The following is a 20,968-nucleotide window of genomic DNA, read 5'->3' as shown; positions in this document are numbered from 1 at the left end:
ACTGAAAGAAGTACTTATAATTTTAGTACAGCACATTATCTTACCCAAATTCAATGCAATCACGCTATTACCGCGCCATAAAGGTCTATTCAGGGAAACTTTATGTGCCGTTGACTGTACATTGAAATTTTTTCAACTCTATGAAAATTTTCGACCAAGAATACGTGATTGCGATTTTTTTTAATGAAATGAAAAGAAAAGAGTTGAATGATAGTGTACTAAAAATTCAATCGGTTTAGCTGTGGATTATTTCTTAACAAATTGGATATAAACAAATATTAATAAAATTATTGATAGCTAAACGGCATTGTTTACTATTCAACATTTATTTTAACACGTTTACGATATCACACGACACATAAATATTTACAAATTGCTCTGTCATAAAAAACAAACAACCATAAAGTATCATAATAATGCGCCATTAACCGCCAACGAGGCGGCGCCGGGGTTGCCAGTGCTCAAAACTATATAATTACTAAATCAGCGGGCCCTCCTACGTATATTATCATAACAGATGGAAGAAGTCCACCAATATTTATACGTTATCTTTGCTAATAATATAAAAAAATTATTCCTTCAAAGTCTTTATTTTTAAACGCGTTTATTACGCAATTTCAAAATAAATATTTGTATGTGATAGTGATGGCCACAATTACGAAGAAGAAATTTCGAAATTCCTACGCTATGGCTAGTCAATTGTAGAATTAATTTTGTGTAATACATATTACAGATTTATTACTTAAATTGTAGTCGGACTTTCATTCTCCTAACTTCCCGTAACTGAAAACGTGAGTTATATAGTTAAATAGTCACAAGGCACAAACGTAGCCAACAAACTGAAAAAATACTACTTGTAATACTTTAATTTAATGTTCCCCCTTGAATTTAGGGAAAATTTTAACTAGCAAGACTATGGTGCTGTTTCGATAGACATTAATAACTTTAATCTACATTAAAATCTGCATGTGTAATGTCCGTCATAAAAAGCGGAGGTGAGACAGAATGTGCGAGCGCACCCGGGAACCCACGCTTGCATTGTCTCCACCCACGACATCTTGACAAACTACAATACCATACTTATATTTACACTTTAAAACAACTCTATCGACAGACATATAACGCTCAAAACATCTGCAACACTAATATGGCAAAGATACCACACGGCATAACAAGCTTAGCCATGTCAAAAGTTAAATTTAAACTTTACGACACGGAAATAAGTAATATGGAGAACGTAAATAATCGATTGTAATATAAACTTAAGATACAGACGCCATTCATGGAGCTTGGAACATAAACAATACGTTAAATAAATCATTCGGACACAGATCAATGTGGTAAAGAAAAGAAGCTTCCTGCTCAGGCCCCTAGGCTAAAAACTTCACGTACGAGTAGTTGATGTCGATCGTACCATACATACCGTAATGATTTGAACCGTTTCAGTCCAAATTATATTTTAGCGCACGTTTAATATTTAAGTCTGAAATGTTCATAGTCGCAAAATGTCAAAATCTTCGTTGTTTAGTATCAAAGTCGTAAAATGTCAAGATCTGAAATGTCAAGGACTATAGTTGTAAATCTAAATAAAAAAGAATTTTTGTGTAAAATATGTATATAACGTACGCTTCACTTTTATTCTAACATTGATGTGTGCCCGGGGTGTGTGACTGCGTTTAGCTTTCCTTTTTAGATTGTTGGTTACTGTGGTGATTTAATGGTGTGGTAAAAATGTTTGTTCTAGCTGAACGTCAAAACCAAGATATTAGTTAACCATAACACAAGATAAATACACATTTTACTTAAATGTGAGAAATAAATAACGATGGATTCATCATTATCAACAGCTATAAATATCCCCACAGCTGGGTTTTCCTTATGGATGGATAAGAGGGAATTACTGTTTCAAAAAATGTCTTGGCTTAGCTTTGATTTGCTAGCTAGAGAAATCTGTAATGATATGGGTGTCCTGTTGTCAGATCCGATTTCTCTGTTTATACAGGAGATGTCATTTTTGCAGCATAAATGCAAGGAAGATTTCTCCAACATCAGGTTTATTTTATCTGTGCTTAGTTTACTATAACCATCAATCGAACAAATAGCCTTTCAACCGCCTACCACACAACTGTCATTTTAAACCTAAATGCACACTGGCAACACTCAAATTTATAGCCAACATTACGCATGTAAAGTAACGTGACACTTGTCATAAAACCGCAAAACGTTCCATTTTACTGCTTACCATAAAACGCTACTAATATTAGTCTGACTATGAGAAGACAGAGATTACTAAGACTGAAATTAGCAAAATTAGTTAAAAGATCCCGTTGGAACTATAAATATCCACGCTCAATATAAACGTAAAACAAGCTGAGCCTGTACAAACCACAGCGGACGCTTGCCATACGGCACGTTTTTTGTCCACAATTCCAGACGTCGTCTCTCCACATTTTTTATTCTCCTTTTTACATGTGGCATGGCAATATCACCTTTTTGGCGCGCCTGCTACGAAATGGCTGCCGTTAGATGGAGACAACTGATAGTGGATGCAGAAACGGATTGATAGTGTGAGGTAGTCGACGTTTATTGCCATCGGAGTATTCTAGAGACAAGAATTATGGTCGACACTAGCAGAAATTTCGCCTTAAAACTACTTTATTGGCACCACTCCAGGCTGTAAAGGAAGCGGGTCCGATCTACGCACGCCATATTAATTCATTCCAGGCTCAGCTGAAAAACATCATATTTTTCCGATAATGGCATATGTCGCTGCCAAGGGTGATTGTAAATCACTTTATGCAAAGCGAGCATTAAAATAAAAAATAAAAAATGCTACAAAAAAGGCAATATTCAAAATTGGCCGCCAAAACGTTTTGTTTCAAAAATAGAAACGCTTTATTTTTTTTTATATTAACATTTTTGACAACTCCATCTAAACATTCCAAAACAATAAACACGCGAACAATGGGAAAGGAACAGTGCGCGAATTCAACGACCGTACTAAAAACATTTCTAAGTAAATTCGCAACAAAAAATCAACTCGTTGTGAACGCCTCAGCTGTTGTGTAAACATCCGATGGATGAATCGGAACGCGATTTGCCATATTGTTGTTTTTTTTGGCGTTTGGCGGAAAGATTTATGGTCAGTGACAAAGTCGATTTCATGGCAAAGAAGATGCGAGATACAGCCGGGCTTGACGCAGCGGGTGTCAACCTCACGGTTCATGATGGAATTTGGCATGGGCTTTTAACTTAAATTGTCCTTAAGTAAACATTTTACCTGCCAATTGTGATGAATTACTTCCGTCATTGTAGCTGGCACAACAATTAAATTTCTGAGTAAATAATTTTGTTAAGAAATTGCTGTTGTATGATGCAACGTGTCGTACGTTAATGACTTTCTAAATGTTTCGGATTCCGTTGGCGGTTTTTGATAGTTGTGATATCTTGTATCTGATATTTAGGTATTATTTCTATATGATTACATTAAAAAGTTTAATCATACATAAGTAATGCCCAACTTATTATATCAATTTTTCTATTATTTTCATTTCCGATTTTGATCGAAATCTCCAAAATTTATGAGCTTCTGAAAATTATAATTATATCTAAAGAACCGATAATGTTATATATATCAAGTATGTAACTAGTTACAATGAAAATATAATTTTATTCGCTACTTCATATACAACTAGTTATCGAAGAAGACGTTGTGAGATGCCATGAAGTCATAGTGACTGTTATTTAAGTCATTGGACAGTTCATTTCATCTAACCCTTTAACGGAAATTATAATGACACCATCGTCTCACTTATTCATTCATCGTCGTATTGATCTCACGTCGCCACCTCAGATTCCGTCTTGGCGCATGAAAACGTATTAGTAATTAATACGTCAACGTCACCGTTCAGAAACGCGACACTTCAGGGAAAGGCGAGCGAACTAATATTATCTTCAAATATGTCACGTCCACGCGACGCGTTCTCAGAATCGGGAATTTTGTTTTTTGTCACCGGGAATTCTGTCATTTTTATCGTCGCCTCAACATTTCTCATCTGTGGGTCTGTGGCTTGGCTTCTTACGTTACTCGCGTATCTAGTTTCCTGCCACCTGTTCGGGACGCCTAACTATGAATTTTATATTTTTATCATAATATTTAACTCGTTTTTATGTGTAATCTACGCTCACACTCTCAAATATAATTTTGAATAAAAAAGAACAACCATATTTTGAGACTTATTTTATTTCGACAATGAGCTTTGTAATTTCTGAAATTAAAAGTTTTGGTTTCGATATTCTGATCCTCAAGAGACATTTTATTATATTTCCTCCCCAATACATTTGACACTAAAAATGGAAGAAAATAGTAGATACAGTACGATAAATATTGGAATATTATGGCGCCAACCGAACCATTAAATTCACGCCAGAATTGTTCAGAATGCACCTGAAGCTATAAAAAGTACATTTGCAGCAGCAGGCCATACTCGGCTTAATGTCAACGATAATATTCACAGGTATTTATATTATACATGTATAGTATGTACAGATCAATCTTAAAATAACTAACTTAGAACAGGGGATAAAAAATTCATACGATACTATTATGATTGAGTGTAATATTTTAACTTCATCTCTGCGTTCCATTAGGCTTGGTAGAGGTCAAGCGAACTCAAACTTCAAAAAAAGTATTGGCGGTATACAGAAAGCGAGGCCTTTGCTACCCGGTGGACAATGTAAATGTAACCTTAAATCATGCTTGGGTAATATAAACCAACGTTGCAATTAAAACTAAATTTACAAAATTAACTTTCACTTTCAATTATTATAACGCGACCTTCAGCTGTAATCTGACATAACAGTTCCAGTTTTATCACCAGCTCAAAATTTTACGACCCCGCAGAGACACAATAGGGTGAAATTTATATGGTTTGTTTGGCAAATATAATTTTACAAGGTCTTTTAGGAACATAAAAATAAATCCCATTATTATTTTATGTAATACTAGCGACTCGCCCCGGCTTGGCTCGGCTAAAACCATAATAAAAAAAGTATAATATTATGTCAAATCCGTAATATGTATGACATATGTAGCTTCGCACGTTAGCGCTTCCAACCTCACAGTAAGGCACAGACCTGCAGCTACCCATCGTATCCTTAATGAGGAGATGTCTGATGCTGACAGGCTGCAAACAGCGGCGCCTTGAGCGCTAACGAGCCTCAAGGAAGAAAAAAAAAACCAACATGGCGTCTTATTCGAGAATCGAGATATTTGTCGATAGTCTGCGCTCCAATTACCGCGCCGGTGGCTCACGAGCGATCCAATCTGTCACGAACTCGCTCGTCTTGGAACATGTCCACTCAATAATGAACAGCATTCCGAATTATGACCCGGAATGTACGATTTCGTGTTGAGATTTCCATATGCAAATTTGAATGAAAAAATTGGCACGCCATTGTGCGAATCAAAGAATGAAAAAGTTTTAAGTTTTAATAAAGCAACAGTAAGAGGGTAGGTATCCAGGAGATAAAAAATAACATCAATCTTATGATAACGTCAGAAGACAGTGCAAACGACACCATTAATATATCACGGCGGGTGGACCGTTCGATCATAAAACTCACTCAATCTTGTCTCGACCATCGCCACTATTTCACATTTGACAACACACTCCATGGACAAGCGTAGGTGGTCCGTATCTCGCTGGCTTCCTAAGTCAACATGTCTTATTTCACTGCGCTTTTGTTGTCCTAACACTATTGTCCAAGAAAGATACTGGCCGGATAGACCTCCGGGCAACGTCATCAAAATGAAGTCGTATTTTAAATTAAGAACAGTCGTAAAACCCGCCAATAAAGCTGTGTTTTCGCGTAGATTTGTTCAGCGTTCCAGTTTATTACTAAATTATCATATACATGGACACCCGAGAAATGCGATTAAAAATCTCGCTAACTTGTTAAGGTTGTTTCACACGCGATTATTCAGACGAAAAATATAGCTCTTGTTTCAGTCACGCGAGGGTTTAGATACAAAAGTATTGCGTGTGTAAGCACCCTAAGCGGGCTGAGTCCGTACGAAGTATTGTTTGCATTATTAAATCTGTTTTCTCGCCATATTTGAATTTATATACACATTTTATTCCGGAGCGACCGGCCTCCTACGTATTGTACTAAATTTTATGGGAACGTAAACTTTTTATCCCGAACCGGACAGCACTTGAAAAATTAAATCGTAACCGGTTTACTGGATGTGTATTTTATTAAAATATCACTTTCCCATTGGAACGAATTTCCGGAATTTTTGAGAATGACATTTTATACTTATCTGAATGTTGAGATGACTCCACATGAGCGCAGTCATGTAAAGGATGTATTAGTGAAATAAACTGTTAAAAACACTAATTAAATGAATAAAAATTAGGAAAATCCATACAAGTTCTAAAAATTATAGACTCATGAACGATTAGCAGAATAATAAATGTCACCTAAATTGATTTGTCGTAGGACTTAATAGCTTTTTAGTCTTTTAACTTGTGTTAAACAAATTAATTCCTTGAAATTTCAGACAAAGAAAACAGTTTACCCAGATAATTGTATTCAAATGTTGTTACATTTATAAAACCTATATGTTATGGCCTCAAAGACATGAGAATATGTAGTCTTGAGATCTTAAATTTAAGCTCTTAAAACATTACTCCACTGAACTAACAGCCCACATATCAGTTTTTCGCGCCCCGAAAATCCCAAAATCTACACGTGTGAGTCACCCCAACACGTAGCACAAACTCGCATCGAATACTAATTATAATTATCCGAGTGAATAATTCATATGCATCACCCAGTTTACCAAGATACCCAACAACCATAGCACAATCTAAATCACGGTTGATTTCTGTTTGTGGTTTGTTCTCAAAAGGGTGTTCCAATTTACACTGGTGATGAACTGCGCTCTCATTCAGTCACTTTTTACCTCAAATGTAAATGCATGTATCGAATTGTGTAATTATGGTGTCACACAAAAGCTACTGGCGTTAATAGTGCAGTTTATTAAAATGTATGAATGATTGTTGCTTTTTGTTGGCATTGGTATTAAAATACCTTTGTGTTGGGGCAATCGCCTCAGTTTTCATGATGATGGGAGTTGTGAATTATTGTACTGACCTCACCTATTTCGGTAATACAAAATAAGCAATTAATGGAATCAGAATCAATGTGGAAATGCGTTGCCATTGATTTAATGCTTTTATTGTTCCGAAAGTGGATAAGATTTCAATAACAAATCGATAGGATTGAGCTCGTTCAATTTACTCAACATGAACTTGTGAACATTTCTTCTACAGCCTATATAAGTACTTAATTTCACGTAGGATATGGATACAGCATATTTTCTTTGCATTGCTATAGAGTTAGTGTTTAAACCAACTATTTCTTCTTTGTCTTCTTAATTTTGTGTTGTAACGCCTTTTTGTCATAATATTTTGATTAGTCATAAAGTTCCTTCTTTTGTTTTTTTTTTGTGTGTTTGAAAGTCGTTTGTAGTTGGTCTATGGTCGAGCCTGTTGATTGTAGTCTTCGATAGTATTAATATTGTAAAGTATTGCGTTTTTCCTGAAACTGACATTAGATCTATCTGTTTCGTAAAAGCTGGTAAAACACAAGTTAGATTTGATCAAACACGCTATCGCGTTACAGACCACATGTGTCATACGGACGTGAACTATGCGCTGTTCAAATGGTGTCTGTTTGTCTGCAGCAACTGCCCGACTCAACTGATTAAACAAACATATCGAACCTGTCTCCATATTCCTGTTTGTCACTGATCTTGTTAACTTTTAGTTACTTTGAAACGGATGCTCGCTCATATACATTTTATTGTATAACTAACAGAGTCTCGAAGCTTCGTTGCGGTATTAATATAGGGATATCATTTGTCATGTATGAGATATGCGGTTTTACTCTACCAGCATGTGTACAGACCATCGTAACAGGTCAAGTAAAATTACATAAACGATGAAAAAACAGTTTGAATTATTGGCGTTAGTTATTGAACTATTGGCTCGCTAACATTAGTATAAAATAGTAACATAAATAATAAAGTAAGTAATTAAAAACACTTTATTGTATCATAAACAAGATAAACAAGATACAATTTTGAACAGGACAACTAGAAAGATGTACAGCAGGCGGCCTAGTCGCTAGTGCGATTACTTCCAGAGCATATAATAATAACAAAATAACAGATGAATTGATTACTTAACAAATGAATAATGCAAAAATATGAATAGAATAAGATAAGTAACGAAGCAATTAGTACAGGGGTTTTTCTTACAATCTGTGTTAATATGAAAATGTTAACGATAGTAAACTTTCGGAATTAAAAATAAATAGACACGCGAAGGAGCAAGGAACTGCATAGGAAGAAGTCGATTTATTACTACAGTAATGGCGACCTTTCGGCTTCATTGAAGGAATTACTACAGGAATCGTGAATACTTACAATATAAAATGCTAACTAAATACATAATCTCTTCTGATCTTATCACTAATTTCTTGGATGTTTGCATATATATATTTGTTATAAAATATAGTATCGTTGAGTTAGTATCCCATAACACAAGTCTCGAACTTACTTTGGGGCTAGCTCAATCTGTGTGATGTGTCCTAATATATTTATTTATTTCAAGCGGTAAGTAGCATATGCCTGCACTTTGTTTTATAGATTTGTTACAATGAATATACTTAATAAACAAATACTTGTTAGTAAAAATGAAAACTTTACACTGTATTGCACATCAAATAATAACTGCTTTAGCATCAGTTCTTCGTTTCTTGGAACCTTTGTTATTTTTTTTTATTTCCAAATGTTCAGTGATTCAATATTTATGAAGATAGGAAAAGAGATAACATTCGTAGTTTTATCACATTATTTATTTATTTTCATGCGACCTTCGACTAGCAAACCAAACCACACGTCGACATTGACATCCGAAAATAAAGCAAGCCCAAACAATGCCATGTCATAATGTCACAACAACTTGTGTGAAGGGTGCGGTGTGTGGTACAGCCAGGGAAGTATGCGGGAAAGACAAACTCCTGGGACTTGATTTTTGAGTCTCATCGGTGAACCGATCATCATCGTTCGAATCTGCTTTCAAATTTTATACGAGTTAACCCAATTGATCAATCGATTTAAAAGAAACATTTAATAATAGAGGCTCCTGTGAGCAGTGGCCTTCTTGTAGATTTACACAACGTATGCAATTCTACTTCAAGAACAGTTAGAATTAACTTAGATTCATTAAAAATAATAAACTTTCGACTTTTTGTGAAATTATCGTCCTATATTATCGTCGTATTTATAAAAATAGTTGAAATTTTGAAGCAAATTAGCAAGATAGGTTGATGAAGCTCATATAACTTAAAGTAAGCTAAGGTCAAAAATCATAATCTTAGTAGTAAAAATACAGGATGACATTTAGCTGCCGATATTTTTCCATCTGTGGATAAAAAAACTCGATTGGTTTCACAAAAAAATTCAAAAATCGACCTCTTGGTCCAACGCCTGACGTGGTCGGACGACCATCGCCTAAACAATGACTTTATAGAATCATGTTGGTTGTACTACGGTCTACTCGATTGCAAGTCGAATGAAATTAATCAAGTTTCCAAAGAGATAAATTAAGATAACTTGTAAATTAAATTAAGATAACTTGTAACATACTCACTAACGGCCTACTGGGAAGTAGGTCGTTAATGAGAAAAGAGATAATTTATAAAAAAAATTTCTTCTTTCTTGCTGGTTCCTTGATCGGTCCACCTTATTCTTAGGAACCAGATTTAAAAAAATACTTATATTTATTAAAATATGTACGCAAAACTATCATGAAAATGATGTATATAGGTAAGTTATTTCTGAGCCTATTTGTTTATTTCTCTTAAACCAATAAACTAGATTTTATAATTTCCGTAGTAGGAACCACAGAACAATATAAACATTAAAAATGTTATTATTACAAATGGCGTCCCAATGGTTAACCAAACTGTCTTGTGTGTTTGTTTTTGTTCAAAATGCATTCGTCACGTCCCCAAGCTTATTCAATTCTTTTATTTTTTGTACAATCATTGGTGTACTACAAGGCGCTTCAGTCTGTGTGTTAAGGTCTAAAATAGTCTGAAGTTGAATAATCACTATTTCTATGGACTGTACTGTAAATTCCTCTTAAACAACCGTTCAGATCAGATTTATATGTCTTTTGTTTTTAATTTCTTCACAGTGCCCTTAGCAGAAATGAGAGAACAAACTTAATGCTGAAGTACTTAACCATAAAATAATTTTGATTGTTATAAAATTAATGACGTATTAGCCGAAAATCTAAGTAAATCATACGGCGTAAGTGAAAGAGTTTAGTTGAGTGTATATAAATCTGTGAACGGTGAAGTCAATAGAGACAATAAGATATAAAAACGTATATCTGACTCTTTATATACTTTGATATTTTCATCTATTTAGATAGCAATGTAAATGAAGAGTCACCTTCAACTGGCAATAAATCAAGGAGGTCCGATCGCCGATAAGCGAAACAAATTCCTAATTCGGTCTGACCAGCATCAATCTGGTTGTAATTATTATGGGATCGTTATTAGCTGCTCGCCTTGTTTGCATACGGTGAGAATAAGCCCAGAAGATACTGATGGTTCTCGAAAGAGGATATTAATTTAGGAAGTAACTATTTGCTACAATATATTGTTTTGTATACTTAGTTGTTCTTTTAATTTCGAACAAATACAACAGAAAATAGTTGATGGTTATAATATCGGAAGCCAAGAATCGTTGAGGCTTTAGGTAAGTAAATAATTTTAAGAAATTATCATGAATTTAGAAGTCACGCACTTGCGCTGTCATGGCTAACTGTCTAACAATTTTGTAAATTAAGGGCATGGAATTAGTAGGGTACGAAGTACCTTCTAAATCAATGATTAAGGGTGAATAATTGCCAATTTCGGAAATGAGAATAGGTTTTACAAAATGGGCTTGAGATTGTTCATTTGAAAATGTATCATCTAATTTAAAACATATGTCTTTGTCAGTGCATTAATTATGTTGACTTCTTCATATTCAGAGAAAGAAAATTGCTCAAGAGCGACGGCAAATCTTTACAGTCAATGTAATAATCGTGTGAGTAACTCTCTCGTTCAGAGGTAGGTCCGTTCTATTAGTTTAGTGCGAATCAATTTGCATCCAAATGAAAGTATCCTCGGTAACGAGGTGCCGATGTTAATGCCTATCACGCAGACACGACACCGTAGGGATGTTATCGAGTCCAAAAAAGATTTCGAGATCGGATATCCAAAATATTTATAACTCTGTAGTTAAAAAAGTACAATTTTCCAATAATTCTGGATCTGAAAACCGAACGATATGTAATGACATGACTTAAGTTTTACCTTTCTGAATTCTAGAATACGTGTGATTATTTCGTCTTAATGAAGTATTACCTAATCGTGTATTTCTAATCTTGAACATTCACCTTCCCATTCTTAAAAACTCAATTAGTTATCAGTAACTGAAACTAGGGGATATTTTGAATTGTGCAATTTCTTAATTATAGGTACCTATCAGATAAGTATCTGAACTGATCTGAATTCAGAATGTATGTATAACTGATGTCCGCATCTACTTAACCATATCCGGATCCGAAATATCACATCACTAGCCTCCTTGGTCCCGGCTATCTGTATATGTATTGGTTACACAGACTATGGAATTTTAATTTAATTTACACCAAGGAAATTGCATTGCGACTTTATAGTTAATGTTAATGAGGATACATATCTAGTTTGGTGCAGTTATAATTATAGGAGATAGCCCGTGACATCTGTAAATATTTCCATTATCACAAGTACCAAGTTAATTAACTTTTTTCGTAGTTCGCATTAAATATAGAATAAATATTTTGCATTTAACTATATTATTTAAAACGATAATGGTAGCTACATAAAAAAAGTTCAGTTATATAAACATCTTTGATGACTTTTATGCGGATAGTGAAACATAGCGATAATATTTATGTCAGTTTATAATTATCATACGTAAAGATAAACTGAATTTAATGAAAGCGTACTGTCTAAAAAATGATGTACTTACAGTAGTGACAACACTCGGGGTAGACTCGATGAAATTATTTGATCTGAAAATACAATAAAAATTATATCAACACATCACTGATTAAATATGTTAATCATTGAATTTCATTAATTAATTGAGTAAGCTTCTCAAATACCGCGAATACAACAAATAATAAAACCAAAAGGATACAGAGTAATTAATAAAGTCACTAAACGTTTCATTCCCACAACATTAGTTTCCCGATTTGGATCCGGCGTTTGATGTCAAAAACTTTATTAAAAAGAACCTCCATTTTTTCCACATTCGCCGCAGCTGCCCCACGACGACGGGATACCGTTTTTTTCATCCATAAATATCAATTCCCACAAACCAACAAAAGGCATTTGTATTTATTTGGGCGACTCAAGATGCGGCGTTCCTCAGGGTACGCACTTGGACACACTTTCTTTTTGCAAAATTTTAACCTTAATATAATTTACGCTCGCAATAAAAGCGAGATTCATTCCGCGATTTATATAAATAAGGAGTGTCTTGACTGAATGTGAATTTTATGGGAATGACCTTAAGGATACATGGGGCGATAACCTAGTCACATGTATATTTATTTCGTATTCTCTTTTACATAATCTTTTTTCTCTACTTTAGACCACATCGTGTTTTTATATTGGTGCTTTTTAAATTAATTTATTACAATACGTTTCTTGTTTTTTAGTAATCGAGAATTACTAGGGATCATTACAGCTCATGAATTACAAAGTCTACTTTGTATGTTTGCTTAGTATATTTCATTCTCATGCAAAACTTTAGGAACTCGTAATCCTTATCAGCCAGCATCAACCTGCGCGGTGCCATAAAGGTGTCGCATGGGAACATAATATACATTGTAAATATCTACCTACACAAATGCATACTAAGTATGTTTGAATTACATTCGTGTGTATAACTTTCCGTTATGCAGATATTGTGTTAATATGTGTGTATTTTTAATACCTAATTTAATGTAGTTGATAAAATCCGTTTCTCCTAATTATAGATCAACTCCTAATAATAGAGTATACATGCACGCACACGCATAAAGAGAATTTAAATAATCTTGAGTTATGAATCGTGGTATGTGTACTAGGGCAGAAACATGGCGGCAAATTCTCTAGTTCAGTTTGTAGACGCACAATTCAGAGCGTGGCAAATTATTATTTCGTAAACAACGCGCCAGGAAACAGGATTTAATGTGCACGTGCGTATTGACGTTTAGTTTCGCCTGAGCTCCAATTGCCGCCATCTTGTTGAGTAAAAAGGGCGCGGAAACGCGAAATGGCCACCGTGACTGAACCTTCGCGGAATTTCTAGATTAATGGCTTAATAGTTAAAGTTTAACAGTTAAACGGTTAAGTTTGAATAGCTGATCGTTGAGTGGTAAGTAATGGGTCGAATAATCGGTTCGTATTGGACCATTTCGAGTACTCACGAGTTAGTCTATGTTATTTAGATAATCGTGATAGATGGGAAGAGTGGTAAAAAGATTCTTATTATAATCTAGCTCGTAGCTTAACTATACACTCGTATAATATAAAGACAAGGCTTTGGTGCATAAAGTGGGTTCTAAATTGTTTGAACTAATAATAAAATACAGCATAAGTAATAAGGATATCTACAGTCCAGAAATTTAATAACACGATACACACGCATAAATTAACACTCATAAGTGTGTGATGAAATATTTATAAGCGCTAAAATATATTACCTCAAAATATTTCTAGAGCTGGTGATTATGTTATCTGAGGTCAGGAGGTTGAGTTAAAGATATCCTTATCCTTTTCACAAGTTATCCTTACATATTATAAAACAAGGTCCTCTGCCGCGTTTGTCTGTTCGCGATAAAACTACTGCACGGATTTTCATGTGGTTTTCACCAATAGGTTAGGTGTATAACCGAGGAAGGTTTAGATGTGTGTTTTTACTTTAGCGAAGTCGGAACGGAGCGCTTGTTATTATTAAGTTAAATCAAACTTAGTATGTATTCTGGATTTTTTTATCGACTACATTGTTTTATCACCAATTTAATAAGAACTGCTTATCGATTCTCACGTGTTAAGTTCTTAAGAGAAATTTGTTATACTTCCTCCGAGATCGTAGATATATACTCCTGCTTGCTAACAAGCAGAATGCTGTATTCATTGACTTCTTTGCGTGTATCGATGGCGAATACAATCGTTACACTAAGGGTGGGTTGTACCAGTCAACTTTACTCTTAACTTTAACCTGCGCAGAAAAACGCAAATTGCGCGACTTAATCTCAATGACAGTGGCGCGCTAGGTAGACTGTTGCAATTCAGCCTAAATATTAAAACGCATAGGAATAAAAAACACAGAAATTCTGATAGCAACAGCGGACTTATCCCTTGTAGGGATCTCCTCCACTCAACTGGCAAGAAAATAGACCTCCTAACAGAGTCAAGTCAGGTTTACTTCAGTAGTCGCAGGAATATTACTGCAGCGACATATTTACCGGTCTATAAAAGAAAGGTGTTAATTTAACGACTATTTTATTACCTGGCCGATAATGAAGTGGCTCCAGAAATCTACACCTGCTTGGTAATGTTACCTGGTGCTTGTAATATTATACCTAGATGATAGTCTAGTCGATTATACGAACATGTGCCGTTCTCAGTTGATCTTTGAAACGGTTTCTTTCTCAGCCGTTAAATTTCGTAGCCAGGGTTTGTTTTCCTACTTATTTTTGTATTTGTTTACCGTCAGCCAGTTATTAATTTAACGATGTCTTTCCTGTTCTTAACACCATATATTTAAAGCGTCTGACAATAAATCAATAATTTCTATTCATAATCTAGCTCCTACCAAGTTTTTGTCAAGGCAGCTTTCGTTTCAGACCACCACAAGCTTATTTCTCAATATCAAAAGCACGCGATAAGCTCTGGCGAAATCGCTAGGCGTCCTACTTGCTTACAGATTAAATCAGCTGATCAAGAACTAATTCTGTCGCCCAAACACAGAGTAGATTCATAATAAAGTACAAGTCTTTTTCTTTCAGAAAACTGATTTTGTAAATTAACTCAATTAACCTGTGTCATACCTCTATTTTAGAGGTTCGCAGCCGGTCAGAGTTCCATCTTTGTCAAAGTTTTCAATGTTTTAACTTAACTAATTTAAGTCTAAAAATTAATAGCTTAAGCCACCATGGCTTGAGAAATAGACAATTTGAAATCGCTGTGCTAATTAGTTTTTAATATGAAATCAAAAGGATTTTTATCATTCGTTTTTTATATTATTATATATATTTTCTTTGGTACAAACATTGGTTGTATTTAACTTGGACTCTCTATTAGTGTTATCCACTGCGGGCAAGGATTACCATACAACGTCTATTTTCATATTAATCTCAAAATAACAAAACAAAATTGAACCGTATCTCTTTTAACTTATGGTTGAAATTAGAATTGTGGGATTAAACTGTTTGATTTTAGAATGGGATGTAATAAATTGTGAAATTAATTCTCGTGTCGTCGACATAAGGTTGCAATTTGTCCGACAACGCGTAGGATTTATAATGCAGGGTGTGTGGAAACTGAATATGGTTATTGCGCCCTGCCCATTGCCCATACTGTGATTTGACAATACGAAGTGTTCATTCATAACTGACAATCACAAATAGTTAAGAAACGAATAATTATGATTATGTTTTTATAACTAGCTACAGTCAGCAATAACATTTTTCACATCTTTTAACAAATAAGTCTATCACTGTTGGACATTGTTTAGAAATAATTGCCCCATTTAAATATTAAGTAATAGTTAATTTCACCTAAATTACATTCTGTGTTTGATTTAAGGTTAAAGGAAAAATGTTATTGCTGACTGTAGCTAGTTATAAAAACATAATCATAATTATTCGTTTCTTAACTATTTGTGATTGTCAGTTATGAATGAACACTTCGTATTCTTGTTTAAAAACCAGTTGTGAAAACAATAATAAAAAAGGGTTTTTCTTAACCAGTTAACAAAACTTAGTTATGAAAGTGCACGGAAGGGTGTTGGCTTGATCTTACGCAGGCAGAATTTATTATTTATTTATTTGTTTAAACTTTATTGCACAACTTTAAGGTTAACAATATATAGCTTTAAGGCTTTCATTGTCAGTCCTAAACAGAAAATGTTAAAATTGGTGGAGAAATAGGTTAAGATTTATAGATACAGTATAAACTTTTCTATATTCTTTCTTCAAAGCCCTTCTTCTTCCAAGGTCGTCATAAAGTCTAAAATTAGATGGATTAAACCAAGAATCTGATAGCATCTTTAGAGCTCATGTACTACAAATATTTCCGATGACAATGATGATGAAATTATACACATTGTACATTGTTTCCTGTCCCGCGGATAGTAAGCATCTGTAGTTTTCTTTTTGAAGCTGTATACATATAGGACGCATTTTATCTTTAGTTATATTAGTTAGTTAAGTAGTAAGTTTGAGCAATTACAATGTAGGTTGAACTGTCGATTTTCTGAAGTTCGTTCACAAGTTGAATTCTGTATGGGATTAATTATGCATGAGACCTTAAACCTCCTTCAATTAAGACATTGGAGGCAAATTTTAGGTTTAAAAAAACTGTCTTTTTTATTTAAAACTGAATTTTGTTCATCTGGATTTTTTATTGGAAATTTTCATGGGAGCATTTGGCGCTGTATAGTAATTGCGGAATAAAGAAATAAATATATTTTTTACTGAAATAGTGAATGAATATATAAAAAAATGACATTGTAAAAGCTTGCAATAAAATCTGAATCTGAATCTGCTTAGTGATGGGCCAAGGCAATTCTTATTGTATTATATTGTATCATATTTTTTGTATTTATATTTTTTTCAATTATTAATTTGGTTAACTAATACTGGCTGAATAACATTTAATTGTTTACCAAACACATTCATAAAACAAGTTCCTACCTTAAGTTTTTTGCAGCGAACACAACATGCATACTTGATGTTATGTTTCACGATGAATAAATTAATTATAAAAAATAAAATAAAATGTTAGCTCATCAAAAATTACACAAATTAAATTGACTTGTCTAAAAATAGTATATTCGTTTAGAAATGCTGGTTTGTTATTGTATGCAAATTTAGAATACTGTTATTTCGATACTAGTTCCGATAACAGCTACAGGACCAGACCCGCGTATCTGATACTAGATATCATTGTTTGCCGACTATATAACTTATTTCTTATCTGTGGTTCGCTTTTGCTTCCAAAATAGATAAAATGCAGCATTTTCTAAGCGCTAACAAGCAGTTCTTATATTCGTAGCTGACTATAAAATATTTTGAAAAAGTATGAAATTAAAACAACAATTTTTCTTTTAAACGGACCCCGAGCGCTGAGGCTTTACAGCAAAGAATAAATCCGGAAACACAATTAGTTTAGAGAAAGAGACTAATGTTGCAATAGTTACTATATTAAACTCTAGATGAAATTTAAAAAATAGCAGCTATTTTTAAATTTGAAAAGAACAAAGAAAATTCTGGAGAGAAGCAGTTTATTTAAATGCAAAACGCTGGAAAGTTTTTACTCTGTGGTTGCACAAATTCAAATTGGAATGCATTTCTTATTTCCTATTTACAAGTTTTTAAATGTTGGTGTAACTTGTATACAAGTTGTAGATCATTTCAAAATATCTATCTACTATAATGTGCATGTGTATAATGTACATTTTGAAAGATTTTTCAAAGACGTCGTTAGAAGATTTTTAAATACGGCCTTTCCGTAGCGTGGGACAAAATAATATTTGAATAACATAACATTAACCAACAACTATGCAAGCTTGTAAGCTCACTCAACATCGGCACCTCACAAAGCTTTGTATGTATTTTCCAATTACAATGACAAAATTAAACTTTGAACTTGGAGAAATGACACATGTCTCAGAAACTACACGTAAAAATGTATAAACAAACGACTTGTCCCCCTAAACGGTTAAAACAATCAATATAAATATTTAACAGCGCCTCCGAAATTTAAGCTTGATCCTATCTTGTGATATATTACGGCTCTTCACTGACAAATGTTTCGAAAAACACGACAAGTTACATTATTTGTCATACATTGCTGTTATATTGAACTTGAATTAATGATGGTAGCAAGCCGATGCGGCAATGGAAATGGTTTGTGTGAAATTGATCGTGAGTTTGTTGAGAGAAATATGACATTACAAAACGTTCGATCTGATAAGGGTCGGGTGTCGGTTGCGGACACATTTTAACGTTATTTTTTAATTAATGTTGTGACATCTATAGGACTTTTGGTGCTCGATCGTGTGGCAATGATGTGATAGTAATAAAATTAAGAAGTTGCGTATGTTGAGGAAAATGCAATATTGTTTTAAGTGTAGTAATTGTCTAAAAACTGGAAATGTGAAATGGGGAAGAAACAGTAGGAAAGCGAATTATGAGTTATGACGCTTATTGGCTGAGGAAGTAACCGAAAAAACTATCAGATTGGATAGGAATTCCCAAGATTTGACCCGTTGAAGACTTACGAGTAGTCTGTTTCGTCAATAGGGGAAGTACCTATATAATCCTAAATTGAATAAAGAATTTTGAATTTGAATTTGAGTTCTAGTATATATAGTTCTAGTTCTAGTATATAGATCTACGAACCGTGTCTGTCTGTTTTGTGTTATACGATTATGATTATGCGCCACTAGGAATATAAAAAAGCTAAAATATTCTTAGCAACAAATCAATAAATCCAGCGTGTGCACGCCAGCTCCGCTCACACACACACTCGCCAATCGAGTTACCAGGATAGATTTCCGCAAAACACGAGAGCGTGCTCACAATGCTAACCCGGGACGGCTCCAGCGAAATAAATTCATTCCACTGAAGTTTTATGTTTGCGTCGCAGACTTAGGAAGCTGACAGACGTCTATTATATAAGATCACTAGCGACCCACCCGAGCTTCGCTCAGGTAAAAACGTTATCCAAAAGTAGCCTATGTCACTCCTGAAGTTTTGGTCTATATCCGTGCCAAATTTCATAAAAATCGGCCGAGTCGCTTTTGAATTTATTCGTTACAAATAAAAAAAAAAAACACAAAAATACAAATCTTATCTCTTTATAATATTAGTATGGAAGTATGGATTAGTGAAGTGTCACTTGGTCTTTTTTTATTTCTTTATACTGGTAGTAATTTTTTAGATACGGTTCAAGTGTATGGAGCGCTTTTGTAAGATATCTCCCTCTTGCTGGGAAGTCGCCATTACAATAATGTAACGTAGTTAGTTAAAAGTTGGAAAATTGTGGAGGTGAGACGTAGAAAAGGATAGTAAGGTAGGTAAGTGAAGAAAGTTACGGCACACCCGCAGGATCACATAGATCTAATAAGTGTTTTTAATCGGTTCGATATAAAATGTCTGATTGTGATTATACAAATTACCAACATTATTTCTTAATCGTTTCTATCTTTCATTCGCAGTATAAACAATTAGTTATTGTTTCCCTATGCCATATCTATTCATTTTTATCTCTATAACTTGCACGTGGAACGCGAGTTAGCTGCCGATTTTATTGCACGCTCTCTCGGTGCTAATGTTTTAAATAGGCGTACAGAGCTTGCTTTCTGGATTAGAGCCTGCTATCTAGCTCTAAGCTCAGTCTGAATAACCCGGGACACGTTTCCGCTTATTCGTTTTGCTAATAAGCCAGGTCATGTTGGTTTTGCTATGTTTTTAGTCTGTCTATGACTTGAGAATTTAGTATAATCAGTAAATATTTTTGTCTTTTGAAATCGAATTCTAAGTAATGTTGTATGTTCAAGTTTTTTTCTTTAATACATGTACATTTACCGATTTCTTTTAGTATTCGGACTCTGGCTTCAGGTGTTCAGATGATCAGTTGACCAGAGAGAAAGAGAGAGAGAGAGAGAGAGACGATTTTCGTACTTCTTCTTCGTTGCCTGTTCCCATTACTTGGGGTCGTTCTCCTCGTTATCAGACGTCCCAGGTCGTACAGTCCTGGGTTATGTGTTGAGCTCTGTCCGTTCCACATCTTTGGAAATCGTTGTTCCACATAAATAACTTATTCTAATTACCAATTCCTAGTTTAAAAATAAAATAATGTTCATTTAAAAAAAAATGTTGCACAGAAAAAGGTAGCAAAATAATTCTGAAGCGCATCTATGATGAAATTAAAAAAAAGAACATAATTACCGACAGCATTAAGTACGCCATTTAACTAATCACTCACAAAGTTCCAAGAGCTTTCAAAAACAAACCTTATATCAAACACACAAGGTTTATATCCAATATTTATTTAGTCTGATGTGAGTGATGCATCAAAAGTGAGGGTTGAAAAGGCCGGTTAAATAAAGCTCATTAGCAAAAATAATAAACAGCTTTCGAAGCTCGCGTCCAGTAAGCTGATGTGTTTAAAGCTTGAGGGCCGTGGAGCTTTTCATTACGAGCTTCTGTTTAGCGTTTAGATGATTTACTAGACTTTTATAAATCATTTTTTATTGTCTGTTCGTATCTGGTAGTAGTCTGTCCAGTAGATTATTGTATAAACTCATATGGAAAGAGTAGGATTCGAACGTGGGCCTTATCGGCTCACATGGGGCTGTCATAACCACTGGACCACCACCGCTTCACACACAACCTAACTAAACAATCGGCCAGTGTGCACTTGTGCAGGTTTCCTCACGAGGTTTTTCTTCACCAGAAGCTAGCAATATCTGACGAAACATATGAGTGTGTATATTTAAAACACATGAGTTTGTAGGTATATATAATAACTAACGGAACTTCAAATTTTAATTGTAACAGGAAGACATGTC

At 34.3% G+C, this 20,968-nt stretch overlaps 1 protein-coding gene across 1 annotated transcript in view; it reads right to left on the bottom strand.

Annotated features, from left to right (window-relative positions):
- Positions 1-20,968, bottom strand: part of fz2 (frizzled 2) — an 82,287-nt gene that overhangs the window by 47,977 nt on the left and 13,342 nt on the right. The window contains exon 2 of the mRNA XM_053750445.2: positions 12,146-12,188. The gene's annotated coding sequence lies outside the window, so the exon portion shown is untranslated. The remainder of the gene's footprint in view (positions 1-12,145; positions 12,189-20,968) is intronic.

Source organism: Plodia interpunctella, chromosome 10 (genome assembly GCF_027563975.2).
Source record: "Plodia interpunctella isolate USDA-ARS_2022_Savannah chromosome 10, ilPloInte3.2, whole genome shotgun sequence".
NCBI lineage: Eukaryota > Metazoa > Arthropoda > Insecta > Lepidoptera > Pyralidae > Plodia > Plodia interpunctella.
Note: the sequence above shows the minus strand (reverse complement) of the source record. Positions and strands in the feature narration are given on the sequence as shown.